This window comes from Hevea brasiliensis, chromosome 10 (genome assembly GCF_030052815.1).
Source record: "Hevea brasiliensis isolate MT/VB/25A 57/8 chromosome 10, ASM3005281v1, whole genome shotgun sequence".
In the NCBI taxonomy this organism is placed as follows: Eukaryota; Viridiplantae; Streptophyta; class Magnoliopsida; order Malpighiales; family Euphorbiaceae; genus Hevea; species Hevea brasiliensis.
Genome location: NC_079502.1, coordinates 23,074,939 through 23,092,805, shown reverse-complemented (window position 1 = coordinate 23,092,805; position 17,867 = coordinate 23,074,939). Strand labels below are relative to the sequence as shown.

The window sequence follows — 17,867 nt, the reverse complement described above, 5'->3', positions numbered from 1 at the left end:
ATACTTGTATTGTGGCTATCCATAATGTCCTACTGCATTAGCATGTTGCATTGATTCATCCTCTTGTAACGCAAGACACATGTCAGTAGCATGACCCGAAACCGAACAAATTCCACATACCTTAACAGTTTGCATATTCCCTATAGTTAACTGCCTCACCAAAGAAGTTAAATCAAAAATCTATTTCTCAAGGTTAGATGTACTTACCTCATTAACCTTCATACATGTGTGACCCATTCTCATTCCAAACTGCTGAGAATTTGCTGCCATGTTAACAATCAGCCTCCTTGCCTCTTCTGGTGTCTTGTCAAACAAAGCTCCTCCACTAGCAGTATCTATCATATTGCGGTCTATTGGTAGAAGTCCCTCATAGAAATACTAAATCATAAGCTGCTCACTTATTTGATGATGGGGACAACTTGCACACAGTTTCTTAAATCATTCCCAATACTCATACAAACTCTCTCCATTGTACTTTCGGATGCCACAAATTTCTTTTCTTATATTGGCAACACTGGAAGCAGGAAAATACTTCTCCAAAAATATCTGCTTCATCCCATTTCATGAGTTGACAGATCCAGAAGGAAGGTAATACAACCAATCCTTAGCTGTGCCTTACAGTGAGAAAGGGAAAGCTCGAAGCTTGATTTGATCCTCTGAAACTCCTTGAGGTTTCATGCTAGAACACACAACATAAAATTCTTTTAAATGCTTATGTGGATCCTCACCTGTAAGACCATGAAACTTAGGCAACAAATGAATTAGTCCAGATTTCAACTCAAAAGCAACATTTAAAGTAGGGCATTGAATACACAAAGTTTGTTGGTTTAGATCAGGAGCAGCCAACTCTTTCAAGGTTCTAGCAGCTATGGTTTCATTTTTGGAATTTGAATCCAAATCCGAATCCGAACTTTACTCACTTGGAGATTGGACTCCTTCAGATGTACTCGAAATCTGCTTAGCCTTCTTAGCCAATTTTCTTAACTGTTTAGCTATTTATTTTACTCTGGATCAAAGATCAACTCACCAGATTGAGAAGTTCTTGTCATAAAAAAAAAAAATCAAAGTAAAAACAAAAAGTGCATCAAAACCCTAGAAAACAATCGAACTTGGCCTCAAGAGGGTGGGGCCAAGGAATCCTATAGATTGATTGGTCTTGATCTGAATGTCGTTTCCTTCAAAATAGGTATGGGCCGTGTAACACCCCTAAGTTCGGTAGTGCGTTCTGCTGTTCCGGTGACCAGTGTTGTCCGGACAGCTAGGATGCCCAGAACCACACTTTAATATGAGTGAGGAGACATAAAATAATGAAATACAAGAAAAGAAAATACAAGAAAAACAAAGGAAAAATAATAGCAAAGAAAGGTAATCAAGTTAAACGAGCCGGGAAACCTAGCGATGGGTGACCGCACCGGGAAGTCACGGCGTGGACCGTTGACTAACCCTGGACTGCAGGGAACCCTGGAAAACATTTTTAGGACTTAAATAGACCCTTGTTGAAGAATAAATATCATTAGAAATATCAAAGAAAAATTAAATAATTAGTACAAAGAAAAGTGAGAAATCGAAAAACAGACAAAACTCGGTAATACCGAAAAATCGGGAATGCCACCCGAACAGGGGCATTATGGTCATTCGACACCCCGAATTGTCTTTTGACCTAAATGTCCATTAAAAATAAATAGTATTACACTTAGAAAATAAAATGAAAAATTAATTTGGTGGTACCTAAAGTAAATAGCTAAAATCATGGGTTTAATGTGGGATTAAGTGAAAGTTTAGCTTAAAATATGATTTAATTTTTTTAGTGGACCACTAAGAACATTAAAATGGTTAAATATACTTATAAGTGGGCAGATTATTCCCACTCAAAAGTCATCTTCCTCACTTGGCTTAACCTAGCTGAATTGAAGGAGAAAGGGATCCACCATTAACGTTTTCTTCCAAGCTCATCTAATCCCTCATTTCAACCCCAAATCACCTAGGGTTCTTCATTAAACTTTGTCTACACATCACAAGGAAGATATTGATACCAAATTTGAGAAGTTTGGTGAAGGTTTAGCAAGTTACAATCAAAGGTAAGTTTACACTTTTGAGAATTCCTTTGTTAAACTTTATGTTCATGTTATGGGTGTTAGTTTTGTGAAGGAAATTTTAAAGTTTAAATAGTCATTGAGATAGCCATTTTTGGACCGCCATGGGGTCACGCATTTAGTGATTTATTATGCATATAATTGATGAGAAATAATGTTGATCATGGTGATTTAATATCCTAGTGAATTATTTCACATATATATGTTGATTTATGCACTTGGATGGGAATTGGTTAATTTGTAGGGCACTTTGATGTTGGAGGACAATTTTCGGCAGCTTGGAAAACTTGAGTAAATGTATGTAGTCATGGAAGTGTAGGCAGAATATTGACCTAGAAGGATTGATGGATATGTATGTAGATTGATATTGTAAAGTGTATGTAAGATTTGTAATGGTTAGGTGTGTATGTAATGGTATTTAGAACTTGTGAATGTGAATTATATTTGGTGTGTTGAGGGTAATTGTAATCTGCCCAAAGTAATGTTAATGTAAAGTAGAATATGCTTTTGGTAATGTACCAAAACAAATTGGTAGGGAAGTGAACAAATTGCAAGGTAAATGTGTGTTTGAATTGGGATTTGAAAGACATATAGAGGGCAGTGTACATTTTAGCCAATAAGTTTAAATGTGTAACCTCAATTGGTATGAGAGTAATTGGAGGTGGAACTAGGCACAAAATGTGCCAACTTTCATTGAGAAACCATACCAAAATTCTGCTTGCAAGGTGACCTAAGAAAATGACCAATTCGGATTAGGTGCAATTAGGACCTGAAAAATGACCAATTGGGCAGCAGTGAGTGTTTAGGCCATAACTCACTCAAAACAGGTCCAATTGACCTGAAATTTTAACCATGAATAGTTAATACCCATACCTACAAGTATTATGAAGACACCAAAACCCAAAAATGACCAGAAGCAAGTCAAAAAGCTTGCACAAGTTCGGGTCCAAAAACTGGCCGAACCAGAGTTGACCAAATTGACCTAAAATTGATCTAAATTGGTACCATTTGACCAGCAATAGTATAATGACCATAACTTGGTCTACTTAACTCAGATTGACCTGAAATTTTGCCCTGCGTGCAATAAGACCTAGATCTACAAGTTTGTAATTTTGACCGAAACCCAAAAACCGAGGGAATTAGGCCGTCCAGCTAGGTCAAACCAGTATCCCGAAATCCAGCAAGTTACATTAAAATGCACTAAACAAGGAAACGAGTTTGGCAAAACGTACCAAACCTAAAACCCTATCGAATGTGACATATTAACGACACTAAAACCTAATTTACCTAAAACGCAACGAGGGTCGGTATATTAGGTGATTAAGTGAATAATTGAGTTCAGTGCATTATTTACCAAACACCATCGATAGAGACAGTTTAATTTAGTACTGAAACACTTCAAATTGTGTTTCTCAGTTACTAAAGACTTAGGGAAAGGGAAGGAAATACTGAGTCCAGACCAGGGAGACAGTCATCAGAGGTTTGTGCACAACAACTGTTTCTTTTGAATTATTTTCAATTGAAATAAATATTGACTATTTGTATATTATTATTTTAAATTGTGTAAATGAGTTTGATGGACACTTATTGATTTAAAAATATTGTGAATGGTTTGAAACTGTGAAAAATTGTTTGAATGACATTGATGGTTACTTATTGATTGAAAAGCATTGGAAATGGTTTGAAACCACAGCTATCATGTATATTGATCGTATTCCTCATTAGCTTGTCTAGTGGGACGAATTGAATTCCCTCTCTGGCTGAAGTGTTGAGGTGTGTGCCTGTTGAGGACGAATTGGATGAGTACTCATATTTTTGCTAGCTAGCCATGTTATTCCTCATTAGTCATTGACTTTTGGGACGAATTGAATACCTCATTAGCCATCGGCTTTTGGGACGAATTGAACTATGGATCATGATCAAGCTGTGTGTGATTTATTGATGTGTATTGTGACATTATGAAATGGATTTAAACTCTCATTGACATATACTGTCTTTTGAATTCAAACTTGATCTGACTTATGGAAATCTATTGTGATATTGAGAAATGAGTTTAAATTCTTGTTGACAATTATTGTCTTGAATTTAATTATGATTTTAAATATCCATTATTTAAATGGTTTATGAATTGTGATTATAAATTGTATTTGGTTAATGTTGTGCACCACTGAGACATTGTCTCAATGATAGCTTTTTATTGCTGTCGCAGGTAGAGAGACAGACAGGGCAGCAGACTAGGCTGCATATACCTCCAGCAAGAGATTTTTGGGTATAGTGAGTATACCACATTTGGCATTTTGTACTGTAATGTATGACACTGTATGTACATTTTGTTTTTGGTTTTGAGCAGTTGTAAATTCAACTTGTACCTTGAAGTTGTAAATTAATTATGTGTTTTGGATTATAAAAGTTGTATTATATTTCCTTATCGCAGACATTGAAAAATTTCTATGGAATTGAGTTGATAAATTGTTGTGTTGAGAAATGTATTGGAGTTGAGACTTGGAAAAATATTGAAGTGCCTTTTTACAGGCTTTCTGAAGAACTGTTTTGCCCAACATACAGATGGTACTTTGCCAAAATTTTTACAGAAATTCCAAATGAATCAAATGAGTTAGTTGTCCCATTTCAGTTCACCAAAATCTTTAATACCTGTAAATAGTGCTCACCACTGTAAAAGAAGTAAGAAAAGTTTTTAAAATCCCTTGTAGTGTATTTAATGGGTTATTAGTAGACGGAGTTGGTAATTCATTAGGTATACTACGGGATCATGTCATGCCTTACAGAGGGGTAGGGTGTGACAAGTCGCCCTCGAAATTCAACTAAACTTCTTAATGAATAGTAACACCCTAATTTTTTTTTCAAAAATCTAAAAACCGCAACAACTTATAAACAAAATTAATAACAGAATATCCTAACACCCAAAACACAAATTCCAATAAATTTCAGTCCCCGATAACGGCGCCAAAATTCTTGGTGGCTGTCAAATCCACCAGAAATTAAATTAGCTGAAATTACCAATTATGAAATATTTTCTACAGTAAGTGGTAAATCCAGGTTAAACCCTAGAGACTGAATTATTAAATTACATGCACTTGTGTACTAGAAAAAAGAAACAAAGTTTGGGGGGGGGGGGTGTAATTCGCAATCCAAAGAAGAAATCAAAAATCCAAATTTAAGATCTAAAATTAAATAAGAAACTCTCGAATTAAACAAACTTTAGTCCAAGGTAATTCGCATTCCAATGCATTGATTCAATTATAGACAAAAGAAATACAATTATCTCTTATTGAGTACTTAACGTAGATTTACCAAACAGCGAGGTAAAATCCCTAACTTCACTACATTCATCAATTCGAGCCCAGCACTCTTGTTGACTCTAATTATTAACTGAATTAGTATTAAGCAATCCTCATCAAATTAATAACTGCTTTAAGAATAGGAAGTAGTTAAGCTGAATAACAATTTATGAAGCATAAATCATTTAATTCACCCTATTATTTCCTTAGGTTATTATCAAAAATTGGGATCATAATCAATAAAACCTAATTGCTACTTATGTTTAGTCTTACACAACAATTATGGATTATGAAGATGAACTAACAATTGACCGCATCAAACAATTAACTAATAGGCCGTTTTAGCGAATCATTCAATAGATCAAAGACAATGAAATCAGAAAATAATAGATATTCAAAAAGACATAAATTAAATTAAGAACCTGGTCTCACAAATCAAGCAAAAGAACTTGAATCCCTTGAACTGAATTAAAAACTTAGTCACTCATGTTCATGGCTCACAAAAAATTAAAAAAAAAATTGAAGAAATATAGAATGTGAATGGAGAACGAAAGTCTGCTTCTCTCTTTTTAAGAGGCTGCTGAATGTCCCTTGTGTCGGCTGCTGCCTCTTTTATTTATAATAAATAGTCTAGGGTTAAGTTTTTAGAGTCTCTGTCAAAAACTACAACCGGAGCAAAATCAGGAAATTGATTAATGACGGATATACAGCTCGTGTATCACTACAAGGCCCTGGGCCGTGTAACTTACTGGAGCTGAATGGGTATGTCTTGCATTGGCACCATAAGGTTACACGGGTCTCCAGGATTTACACGGGTTAAGTTACATGGCCCGTGTACTTTGTTTCTTCCTCGGTTCTCTGGATTTCTTCTGGCAGAATGTTACACGGGATTATGGTTGTGCTTACACGACCCGTGTACTTTGCATCAACAACTCTTCTTAATCCTTTGACCTTTCCAAGTTTCCTTCCATACTTCTATGTTCTGGGACTTCACCAAAACCATGAAAAATACAGCAAGAGTTGAATTAATGCAAATGCTGAAAATTTCTCTATTTAACACAATTTTTCAACAACTCTCTAAACATATGCCTAATAGATAATTATACTTTAATAAACTAAATTTGGCATAAAGATACCCTAGAAACAATAAATGTGATGGAAGTGAAATTAATAAATTATGCACTTATCAAAGATTTTTTGAATGAACAAATTAATTCAATTGAATCCTAGTTTGAAAGAAGAATATGTGCACTAACCTTTTGATGCACTGGTGATGTAATTACCACCTTTAGGAAGTACCTAGGACCCCAAATGTTGTTCCTCTAGCTTGTCCACACCAAGATCACCAATGGGCAGCCCCCAATCTTTCTTCTCAAGCCTTGCCAACTAATTATAAATTGGGTTTTTGCCTTTAGAAAGGTTGTAGATGTGTATAGGATACTAGAAACAATTCCTAGCAAATTTAATTCAAAGGAATTTGGGCAATTCTCTTTGAATTGATAAGAAAAGAAGAAGAGGAGAGGGAGTGATAAAGGTGGCAGCACCTTTGAGACAAAGAAGAGTGAGTTGTTTCATCTTTTCTTTTCCCTTTTATAATTAGGTCATCACTTAAACCTATTGTCACATGTCATCACCACATTGCATCTTATTTTTAATTGACTTAATCACATTAAGTCAAGTGTTAAAACTAGATTTAATCTTAACTTTGATCACCTTGCATGATAAAAAGACAAATGGCAAACTTATATGATGCCATGTGTCACCATCTCATGGTGCCACATGTCACTCTGTGAAATGACCAAATTACCCTTATGTTGTAATTTTGAGTTCTCAACCCAAAATCATTATTTCTCTTTTTCTAATCAATTTATATCAAATATAAATCAATTAATTAATCTCCATCAATTAATTTCTCATAATTAGATTCATATTTAAACACTTTAAACATAAATTTAACTTATACTATACATCCAATAACCTAGATTTGGTTTCAAGCCATGCTAAGGACCTTGCAATCTTATTGCAAACCAAACCTATTTAATTAATCAATTAAACTCATTAATTAGTCAATTAAATCATATTTTACTTGGTGATTAACTTGTGTATGTGTGTAATTTACTAGGCTCATCACTAATTGGCAATGAGATATGATATTAACTCTTAATATCATCATAACTATTTCTTACTATAAATGATTTCTCTAAATCATTTTAGGCATCTCATAAACCATGGTTGACACCTAGCATAGCATGCCATGGCCACCCAATCAGTAACAAGGAATACCTTAAATGACCCTATAATCATATGTTATCATGTACTAAAATCTCTCTGTCACAAAATCCCAATTCGAGCTAGAGTCATGGTTTATGCCAAACCCTGTTTGCTATGAATGTTATGTTCTCCTTTAATTCCAGTTCTTGATTAATTAGATTTTCTTGTCAGAAACTCTTTTCTGACTAAATCTATCTATCCTGGTCAGGAACTTGAAACATCAAGAACAATTAAATGAACAAAGGACTTTATCCCTATTTACTTAGGGTAACAAATTCCATCTTGATCAACACCTACCTCCATATATAACTAGTAGGAGCCAACACATGCCCATATACCCATACATAGTACAAGTATGAAAGTAGTATCAAACTCAAACCACCTATATACATGATAACTATGTTATCTCAGGTCTAAAGATTATATGCACTGATATGATATATGACAATGCATTGACAAGAGTAAACTCCATGTGCTTGTCATATTTGTCACTGGTTCGGCCTACTTATCATGTATAAGTGCTTATCATGTTTGTTATATGGCATGAGACTCACCATTCCATCTTGTTTACATCTCATATAAATAACTTGGGAACGAACATGATTATAAACTTTCTGGATAACTCATGTCCTGTGTGAAGTATCTCGATTGTGAACCAATTTATGATACTTGGTGCTAGAAATACTGTCACTCATATTCTTAACAACTTAATAATAGAATTTTTAACAAAATATCAATGGACCTTTTCTATTACACATAAATATATTATGTAAATAGAAAAGTGAAATTGCCTTTTATTAATAAAATATGTACAAGATACATACTAAATGATATGCTCTAGGACATAATACTAACAATCTCCCACTAGCACTAGAGCCATTCACTACAATATCTTAGACCCATATTCTCAAGATGTCGGTCTCGCTGAGCTTGTGATATAGGCTTAGTGAATGGATCAGCTGGATTTTCAACTAATGTTATTTTCTGCATGGCTATATCACCTTACCCAACTATCTCTCTGATCATGTGGTAGCACCTTTCTATGTGTTTGGATTTCTGGTGAGACTGGGGTTCCTCATCCAAACAGCCTCTTTTGTAGCATCTGATGCAGCAATGTACTTGGCCTCTATAGTGGAATCAGCAGTTGTACTCTATTTGGAACTCTTACAATTGATTGTACCTCCATTACAAATGAACACAAACCCATAGGTAGACTTTCTATCATTGATATCTGATTAGAAATCAGAATCAGTATAACAATCCAATTGCAAGTCACCACCTCCATAAATCAATAATAAATCCTTGGTTCTTCTCAAGTACTTAAGGATATTCTTGACAGCTATCCAGTGTTCCAAACCTGGATTGGATTGAAACCTGCTAGTCAAACTAACAGCATATGCGATATCCGGCCTAGTACACATCATTGCATACATCAAACTTCCAATGGCTGAAGCTTATGGAATTCTAGCCATTTTATCTCTTTCTTTAGATGTCTTTGGAGACATCTCTTTAGAAAGGTGGATACCATGTCTCACTGGTAACAATCCTCTCTTAGAATCAAGCATGTTAAACCTCTTTAACACCTTTTCCAAGTATAGACTTTGGCATAAACCAATTATTCTTTTCACTCTATCTCTATAGATGTGAATTCTAAGAATATAGGTATTTGGAGAATGTATTTGACAACCATGGAGAATGTATTTGACAACCACACCTTTACAGCTGTCAACATACCTATGTCATTACCTATTAATAGAATATCATCCACATATAAGACAAGAAAAGTGATAGCACTATCACTAACCTTCTTATATACATATGGCTCATCCACATTTTTTATAAAACCAAATGACTTAATGGCTTCATCAAAATGGATGTTCCAACTCCTCGAAGCTTGTTTCAACCCATAAATGGATCACTTTTGCTTGCATACCTTGGAACCATCTTGGGATTCAAAACCCCTAGGTTGTTCCATGAAAATGTTTTCTTCAATGTATCTGTTGAGAAAAGCTATTTTGACATCCATCTGCCAAATCTCATAATCATAGTATGCAGCTATTGCTAATAGAATCCTAATTGATTTAAGCATGGCAATAGACGAGAAAGTCTCCTCATAGTCAATTCCTTGCCTTTGGTGAAACCCTTTCACCACTATCCTTCCTTTATAGGTCTCTACCTTTCCATCAGAACCAATTTTCTTCTTGAAAACCCATTTATTCCCTATAGGTACAAGACCTTCAGGTGGGTTAACAAGATCCCAAACTTGATTCTTATACATGGAATCAATTTCGGATTTCATAGCTTCAATCCATTTTGAAGAGTCTATATCTGATATAGCTTCTTCATAGGTAAGTGGATCATCTCCATGATCTACTTCTTCATGAGTAAACAACTCTTGTTTATCTTCATGAAGGAAACCATATCTCACTAGTGGGTGAGATATCCTGGTTGATCTACGAGGAATTACTATAGATGTTTCATCAATAGGTGTATGTTGACTAGATGAATCTATATCCATTTGATCTGTTGGTTGGTCAAAATTTTTCAATTCTAACTCTATTTGCCTTCCTTTGCCTCCTTCTTGAATAAACTATTGTTTAAAAAATGTGGTATCTCTACTTACTACAACCTTTTGTGATGTAGGCAAATAAAAATAATATCCAAAACTCTCTTTTGGATATCTAACAAATCGACCTTTTTCTGATCTGATTTCCAATTTATCAGTGTTCCGCTTTTTGATATAAGCTGGATAACTCTAAATCTTAATATGCTTAAAACTTAGTTTTCTTCCATGCCATATCTCATAAGGTGTGGAAGAAACTGATTTTGATGGAATCCTATTCAGAATATGCAAAGCTGATTCTAATGCAAATCCCTAAAAAGAGACTAGCATATCAGTATAGCTCATTATACTGCATACCATATTTAATAGTGTATGATTTCTCCTTTCAGATACACCATTCAGCTGTGGCGTTCCTGGAGGAGTCAGCTGGGAAATAATGCCATGTTCATTCAAGTATTCATCAAATTTAGTACTTAAGTATTCACCTCTACGATCTGATCGAAGAGTTTTAATACTTTTTCCTGTTTGATTTTCTACTTCAGATTTAAATTCTTTGAACTTTTTAAAGGATTCATGTTTGTATTTCATCAAATACAAATACCCAAACCTTGATTTATCATCAGTAAAGGTAATAAAGTAATGAAAACCACCTCTAGCCATTTCCTTAAATGGACCACATACATCACTATGTATTAGTTTCAAAATATTTTCAGCTTTTAGTCCTTATCCAACAAAGGGTGATCTAGTCATTTTGCCCTGAAGGCAGGATTCATAAGTTGGAGTAGGTTCATAACCCATTGAGGATAAAATCCCCATTTTCTCCAGTTTTGCAATCCTATCTTCTGCAACATGATCTAATCTTAAGTGCTAAATATATTTTGAACTTAAGTTGATTTTCATTATGGCATTGCATTCTTTTAGATTGCTTGCATTCATTTTGTGTTTATCATTATTATCCAAATAATAAAGACCATCATGCATATAACCTGAGCAAACATATTTATTTCCAAAATAAATATTGTAAACATCATTTGTGAATTGAAATTCATAACCATTTCTAGTCAAACTAGATATGGAATGATGTTCTTAAAAGCATCAGGCACATACAAAATATTATTCAAACACAAAACATGTCCAGACATGTAAAAAAATTTATATCCTATGGCTAAAGCTTCAACAATTGAGCCATCGCCAATCCTGAGTCTAACATCTCTAGCATGTAAGTTGCTACTGTTTGCTAGTTCCTGCATATCATAAGAAACGTGAGAACTAGCACCAGTATCTAAAACCCAAGCTGTAGATGAACTATGAGCATCATCAGCATCTAAATAATAAGATATAGACATACCTTTTGAAGGTGTATCCTTCTTGTCCTTCAAAGAAACAAGATACTCTGGGCAATTCCTTTTCCAGTGCCCATCCTTCTGGCAATGGAAACACTTTCCTTTGCCTCCATCAGCTTTGGTCTTCCCTTTCTGTTTGGCTATCTTCTTGAAAGGCCCTAGAACTTGAGGTTTCTTTTTCTTATTGCCCTTCTTCTTGTTGGACTTTCCAGCAGAAGAAGATACAATCAAAGCTACCTCTTTTCCTTTATTGCCCGGTATATTCTTTTGGCCAATAACAAGTATGTTAAGTAAACCAGCCAAGGTGTATTCCTGCTTAGTCATATGAAAATTTATCACAAAATTCCCAAATGACTCAGGTAGGGACTAAAGGATCAAATCCTTCTACAATTGGAAATCCATGTTAAAGTTAAGATGTTCCAGCTACTCAATAAGCCGAATCATCTTGTGGACATGATCCCCAACATTTTGTCCCTCAGACATCCTCATTCGAAATAGCTGCCTAGATATCTCATGCCTAGCATTCCTGCTATACTCACCATACAACTCTTATAGGTGAAGGAGGATCTCACTTTTACTCTACATGTTCTCATGCTGCTTTTATAACTCATTACTCATAGAAGCAAGCATGTAACACTTGGGTCACATATCATGCTCCTTCCACTTGTCCAAAGTGTCATGTTCCTCTTGAGTGGCCTCTAGAAGTAAGAGACCAAGAACATTTGAGTCTAGAACATATCCAATACGTTCTAGGTTCAGGACAAGTTTTAAATTTCTTAGCCAATCTGAAAGATTATGTCTCGTCAACCTATTATGATCAAGTATGCTTACAAGGATATTGGATGGTGTTGGTTGTTGTGTGCTTATTATTATCAGAACAATAACTGCAAAAAATAACTAGATTAATTAGTAAATGTATCAAGTAATTAACCAAAATGATTATGGTCTTTTAATCAAATTGGTCCTCCCACTAACATAGCGAATCCTACACTTCCAAAGTATGAAACGGAAATCCCAGTTGGATGGATTTCTAGTGGGTGATTAAATTCTTATAGTCTTATTGATCATCCTCAAGCACATCCATTATTAGAATTACAATAAACTATAAGTGAGCAACTCTTTGCCTATCACATCTCATGTGAGGTTCAATCATTTACCTAGCCCCTAATGCTCAAAGCCTCAGGCACATCCATTATTGACTTATCTTGCATTAGTTAAGTTGATCCCATTGAGCCAGTAAATATGTAAATAATTTTAATGTCCTCAGGCACATCCATTATTGGCCACCAAACCATTTATATATTTACAATATCTCATGCTTAGTAATTATTCTTAAGAAAATCTCTTAAATTAATTGCATCATATGAAAATATTTAAAATTTCTTAAAATAATTGCCTCAATGGAGGGCCCATAATATAATTACCTTAATTATATCATTTCTAACTTAATTATTTGTTTGGAAGATTTAGTGATCGGCTTAATTACTATTATGGTCTCACTTTGCACATTATCCAATTAGCATGTATATATCATAGACTTGCATACATTACCATACATCTCATGCATACATGGATAAATAATAAATATGGTATGATCATGGACTTCCTAAGGGATTCAATTCTGAGCCACTAAGAATTGAATTAGGTCATTCCTAGATGCATTTCATTTATTCATTTTACAACATTTGCTGAAGCAGTAATATGACACCCCTTAACCGTCTACAGCATAGCCGAGCAAGATATGTCACACAGTATACCGGAACACCCTATTTTATCTTAATCCTTTTTATCCTTCCTTATTTATTTTTATCATACTTATGAAGTACAATTGGTGAAGCATAATTTATTTAAGTCATTTATGGAAAACAACAATTTATTTGAGGTTCTGCAAATTTTATAGAAAATCCGGCAGAGTACCGGCTAAAAATGGAAAAAAACATTTCTTCGGAACATGTGAAAAACACTTCCAAAATTTTTAATCAATAGCCTCCATTTCATCAACAGAATATCAATATTTTTCAACAATATTTCCATTTCTCAATCATTCATGTCATATGATATTCATGTAAAAGTCATAAATAAATATTCACTTTTTCATTCACAAACATAATTTCTACTATTTACATTAATACCAAAATACATTACATAAGTCTTAATTACACATGAGAAAATAAAAGTTAATTACAAAATATCAAAATAAAACCTAGTGTCCTATCAATGCACTGATGAAAGTGAGGTGACATGGACACTATGCAGAGCTGCAGAAGATCTCACCTAGTCTGTGGTCTACTGGGCTCTCAGTCGGTCTCTCCAGAACCTACGCGTGGCAAAAGGCAACACGCTAAGCAATAATGCTTAGTGGTGCTAATAATAAAATAAAAAGAAATAACATAAAATAAATATGCAGTGCATGACCTGATGTCTTATGCAGATAATTTTTTGATCATTATTGGTAATCTTATTTATTTTGTACTTGTCATATTCATAATTTCATTAAATTTATCCACTTCCATTTTTGATTGCCCAAGTAACTTATACTGGATTACTGGACTGGATAAACGGGTAAACTGGCACTGGGTATCTAGTGCCTTGGGCCGTCACACCATCGGTCACATATGCATCTCCGGCAGGCAATGTAATAATAATAAGCTGTAATAACATTAGGCACAAGGCCAAGTATCAACACAATGCCAGAATGGCTAAAAGCCATAAGATCACAGAATGGCATAATGCCATGTGCAGTACTGTTAACTGAACCCTATTGACATGCCAACCTATCCAAACCAATCTTACTAGGTGTTCTAGGGCATGTTACACTTTTAAACTTTACAATTCTTGAAATTTAAGTTTAGGTGTTACTATTCATTTTATTAATAAACTAAAATGTTAACTTTTGCATAGACAATAGGTACATTGGTTCTAATACTCCCAACATACCATATTTTGCATTCTAAAATTGTTGGTATTGGTTGCCAATACCATTTCTAAGCTTAGTGTTAGTTATTCAAAATTCTCAAATTTCAAACCTCATATTTACTGTTACATTGGTCATTTGTACAGTAGGAATTTGGCAAAATTGTCTTCATGAAAGTTGTTCCTTATTTTGTCTAGTTACATTTCATTTTTTTGAATCACTCCATTTTGAGTTTGGTAGCTCAAGTTATGGCCTAAACACCATAACTGACCGGATTAGACAGAATCCAAAATTCTGGGCAAAACTGGTTCTGCCAGATTTGGTAACCTAAGTTTGGTTGGCAATTTGACTAGGTTATAGTCAGAATTTGGATATTTGTTCTTCATGAAAGTTGTAGGTCTATGTCTCATTCTGCTGGTAAAATTTCAGGTCAATTGGACCTTTCTACACTGAGTTATGACCAAATGAATAGACACTGTTCATTTGGTGATTTTGCCCAGGCAGAATGCAAGTCACCCGGATTAGGGCAATTTTTAAGCCAACTTGGTTTGGTTTTCTGGGTAGGGTTTCTTCACCAAAGTTGTGCCATTATGTGTCTAGTTTCATGTCTAATTAGCCTTGCATCAATTGAACCTCTACAACTCCATTTATAGCTGCCTAAACCTACTGGAGTCATGCTCAGTCCTGCAGGTCAGCCAAGGTAGCTCACCCATACACAATTGTCAAGCCTCAACTCACTTCATTTTCTCATCATACACATTCAAATGGTCACTAATTGACCATTACCAGGTTAATGAACCATCACATGAGTAAACCCTAACTAACCCTAGTTGCCTAAACCTGTAGGGTACACACACACACTTGTTTATTTCATTTTCTTACATTTCCTACACACATCATGCCATTAAACATGAATTAAACTAAAAATAGCAAGAGTATGGTCACTTATAACTTGGAGCAGAATTTTCTCCCTTCACAAACTTCTTTTTCTTAGCTTTGCTTGGCAGCCAAACACCTTGCCAAGTTGTGTAAACAAGTTTTGTTGAAGTGGACTTAAGGTTTAGGGGAGTAGAATCAAGGTTTGGGAAGAGGTGTGGAAACTTCTTCAATGGAGAAAGGGAAATGGGCAGCCGGCTGGCTGAGGAAGAATAGATGAATCTGATTGTTTTTTGTTATTTTGATCTCAATTATCCCTTTTTAATAAGTTAGCTTAATTGTGATTGGTGGGAGGGTTTAAATGACATAAGCATGAGGTAAAAATTCACATTTAACTCATTTTCTCTTCTTTTCTCCTCTACTCTTTTTCAATTTAATTTTTAGCAATATTTATTCATATTTTATGTCATAATAATTATTTACTTAACTGGACAAGTCGGCTAAAAATCATGAAGGCAAAATGACCAAAATGCCCCCCGTTTGGCTTAACAGACTAAAATTGTCTGTACTAATTGAAAAATTATTTTAAGTATTTTCTTGGCATTCTAATGCCATAGAACCCTCAATGACTCTTCTCTAGAGTCTCAAAATTTATTTTATGAATTTTTCCCCGGGTCGAGGGCTCCTAGTTGCGAGAACCGCAACTTTCCACTGGGTTACCTATCGCTAGGGGACCGGCTCATTTAACTTGGTTGTATTTTATTTCCAAATTTTTTTCTAAATTTTTCTTATTAATATTTGAGTTAATTATGGTTCTTCACTTTAGTTTAAATATTTTTCTGGACGTTCTAACTGTCCAGACCGGCACTGGTCACCGGAACAGTAGAATGTACGGAGTTGCTACAGGGAGGGTGTTACAAGTACATAATCAACACTTGATCTTAAATTGCTCCCACTGGTCCCACCAATGCTTTTGACCCCCTTGATCTTCTTGCAATCCAATTACATAGTAATCCTTGGCATACCAAGACGAATTTACAAGAATATGGACTTTAATGTCCTTAAATAAATGAAATTACAATGCAAATTATTACAATACTTATAATACATGCCACCAAAAATAAATAAATTATTTTAAAACCCAAAGAAAATAAAAAAAATAAATCTAATCACATTGGTCTTTTATTGTCCATGATCATCCATCATGTATATTACCATTTAACAATTAAATAAAATATATATACTAAAATTAAATTGAATATCTTTTATTCAACTAAAAAATTCAGATTTGAATCTCATTCAAATAAAATTAAAAATTCAGATTTGAATCTCATTCAAACAAATTTAAAAATTTAGATTTGAATCTCATTCAAATAATTGAATCAAAATTTAATTGTGTGATAAAATTCTTAATTAAACAATTTAATTAAGCATGGGCCTAATTATGGGCCTTAGATCATACAACAATTGCATGATTGAGCCCATAACCAAACGCACCATTGGAAGGCCCAAAACCTGTTAGTAGTATGCCCTAGAGCATATCATTTAGTATGTATCTTGTACATATTTTTAATAATAAAAGGCATTTCCACTTTTCCGTTTACATAATATATTTATGTGTAATAGAAAAGGTCCATTGATATTTTGTTAGAAATATTATTCTTAAGTTGTTAAGAATATGAGTGACAATATTTCTAGCACAAAGTATCATAAATAGGTTCACAATCGAGGATACTTCATAATAAGGACATGACTTATCCAGAAAGATTGTATTCATGTTTGTTCCCAAGTTATTTATATGAGATATAAATAAGATGGAATGGTGAGTCTCATGCCATATAACAAACATGATAGGCACTTATAAATGATAAGTAGGCCGAACCAGTGACACTTATGACAAGCACATGGAGTTTACTCTTGTCAATGTTTTGTCATAAATCATATCAGTGCATATAATCTTTAGACTGAGATAGCAGTTATCTTGTATATAGGTAGTTTGAGTTTGATATTACTTTCATACTTGTACTGTGTATGGGTATATGGGCATCTGTTGGCTCCTACTAGTTATATATGGAGGTAGGTGTTGATCAAGATGGAATCTGTTCCTCTAAGTAAATAGAGTTAAAATCCTATGTTCATTTAATTGTTCTTGATGTTTCAAGTTACTGGCCAAGACAGATAGATTTATTCAGAAAAGAGTTTCTGATGAGAAAAATCTTTTAATCAAGAACTAGAATTAAAAGAGAACATAATATTCATAGCAAATGGAGTTTGACATAAACCATGACTCCAGCTTGAGTTGGGATTTTGTAACAGAGAGATTCTAGTGCATGGTAACATATGATTATAGGTTCATTTAAGGTAAACCTTATTACTAATTGGGTGGCCATGGCATGCTATGCTAGGTGTTAACCATGGTCTATGAGGTTCATAAAATGATTTAGAGAAATCATTTATGGTAAGAAAGAGTTCTGATGATATTAAGAGTTGATATCATGTCTCATTGCC

The 17,867-nt window shown here is 34.2% G+C and overlaps 1 non-coding gene across 1 annotated transcript; it reads left to right on the top strand.

Moving 5' to 3' along the window:
- The first annotated feature begins 400 nt into the window (after positions 1-400).
- Positions 401-507, top strand: LOC131169997 (small nucleolar RNA R71). Its single transcript, XR_009140941.1, has one exon. It is a non-coding gene; the product is annotated as a small nucleolar RNA R71 (small nucleolar RNA).
- Positions 508-17,867: the final 17,360 nt, after the last annotated feature.